The sequence below is a fragment of the Macrobrachium nipponense genome, chromosome 21, assembly GCF_015104395.2.
Source record: "Macrobrachium nipponense isolate FS-2020 chromosome 21, ASM1510439v2, whole genome shotgun sequence".
Taxonomy (NCBI): domain Eukaryota; kingdom Metazoa; phylum Arthropoda; class Malacostraca; order Decapoda; family Palaemonidae; genus Macrobrachium; species Macrobrachium nipponense.
The window spans coordinates 18901206-18903302 of record NC_087212.1 but is presented as its reverse complement, the minus strand read 5'-3'; the positions used below and the strand labels follow the sequence as shown (position 1 = coordinate 18903302).

Here is a 2097-nt window from a genome sequence, read left to right as displayed (position 1 = left end):
AATAATTTGTCTTTCCTACCTAGGGAAGTGACCGAGCGGCCACCTTCCCGAAAAAGTATTAGAATTCGCTGCCATGAGCATGAGTCAGGAGTTGTGGCCTATCCTGACGACATACCGACGAGACCTCTACGTTTTTCTCGAAGTATAGCTAGTAAGTGTTTTCTCGTAAATTATGAAATAGCTAACGGCATAATTCAAGCGCTTTTTCGGGAAGTGTCCGCGTTCCGAGAGAGGTGGGAGCAATGTCGCCGTTCGGTCATTTACCTAGTAACCTAGCAGGCTAGGCTACCGCACACTAAAGTCAAGAAAGTGTTAATAATGCTACACTTAAGGTTATATCTAGTAAGACTTAATAAAGCTTTGAAAATGTTAAACTTACCAAAAGTCCACTGGCAACAGTCGACAGAGAAAATTTTGCTCAATTGTGTCCGGGTCTATTGAGTATGACGGCCGCACAAGTTCGGCTGCCTGATGCTGTATTTGCTGTTTGCTCGCTGAATTATTCTAATATAAAGAGGTTGGAGCCTTTGCATCGGCACCTCCTAAGCTTTTGTAAGTCCTCGTTTCTTAACTGTTTCAGTCTTGTGTCTTTTCTTCTACATTCAGTGCTTAATGACTCTCCTATTCCATCTTCTGTAAACGAGAAGTTTCCTAAGATATGTTTCCCACTTTCTTGATATGGCTGTTGTAGCTCTTTTACTCTTAACTCTTCATTTAGCTCAAGATTCATCAGGGATAACGCCATAAACAGTTGAGAACAAGGTTGCAAGAGTTACGTAACACAATAGATGTACAATCGTAAAACAGATTTTGCATGTTTGTTGCTTTACTTTATTACCATTTTTCATATATGATACTGATTTTGCAAAAAGATCATAATTTTAATATCACGTATTATCCACTCTCTGGCACTTAACTATTACTGTGGCGAAAAAGTTGGACTTAGTGGACTATATATGCTTAACGCTGTTACTTGGTAAAAAAAAAAAAAAAAAAAAAAAAAAAAACGCTAAAAGGCTTACGTAACAATTCCACAAAACTCCCTTTGCGGTTTCTAAATTACGGGGAGACATCTCTCAACCCATTTCATTATTAACGAGGATAGCACACCAATATCATTAATGAAAAGTACCACAATTAAGTACTTTCACTTCTGAGCATGTCCTTGTGGACATGAACTCAGATCATAAATCGCTATAAGAGATGAGACGAGAGGTACGCGGCTACGCGCCTCTCTCTCTCTCTCTCTCTCTCTCTCTCTCTCTCTCTCTCTCTCTCTCTCTCTCTCTCTCTCTCTCCCCAGATCTACACAATGACGGGAAAGAGGAAAAAATAGACAAGAAAGACAAAATCTGCAACCTTTTGAAAAGAGGGAATTGCAGATTTGGAGAAAGATGTTACTACAAACATCCTAAGGTATGTCAAAACTATGAAATATATGGTAAATGTGCATACTTAGATGGCTATGGGGATGATTGCAGAGATCTGCATCCAAAAATATGTAAAAACCTAAAAGAAGGAAAAGGATGTAAGTTCGACAAAAAATGCAAATATATGCACCCTGTAGCCATGAATCATAATCAAATAAATAACCAACCAAGTAATAAAATCCAAAATAAGAAAGAAACAAATAAAGAGAGAAATCAAGAATATCAGGTAAAAGAGAAAAGCAAACCACCAATGAGATATGCAGAGGTGTCAGCAAAAAAATTTCAAAGCATCAGCTCCGAAATTCTACTCAAGAGATAATAACTGTATTTATTATGCAAGAGGATATTGCAGAAACGGAGAAAATTGCAGATTCAGACACAAAATGAATAATTATGATGAAGGAAGATCAAATATTATGGAAAAGTTGGATTTTTTAATGTCAGAATTTCTGGAAATGAAAAAAAGAACAACATACCAGAACAGGAAAGAGACATGGGAAAATCCTTATTACTACCATTATTAAATGAAGGAGAAAACACGCAAACCATCATAGTGATGAATGCGCAGGGTTTAGTTACGAGTAACTCAAAAAGAAAAATAGAGTACTTAGAAGAACTAACCCAAAATGAAAAGAAAATAGATATAATGAATATAAGTGAAACCTGG

General features: G+C 36.9%; 1 protein-coding gene across 2 annotated transcripts in view; it reads right to left on the bottom strand.

The window, feature by feature from the left end:
- Nucleotides 1-768, bottom strand: part of LOC135197821 (small ribosomal subunit protein mS37-like) — a 74802-nt gene extending 74034 nt beyond the window's left edge. The window contains exon 1 of one of the 2 annotated variants that reach the window (XM_064224960.1): nucleotides 380-768. The gene's annotated coding sequence lies outside the window, so the exon portion shown is untranslated. The remainder of the gene's footprint in view (nucleotides 1-379) is intronic. The other variant, XM_064224961.1, reaches the window with a different exon arrangement.
- Nucleotides 769-2097: the final 1329 nt, after the last annotated feature.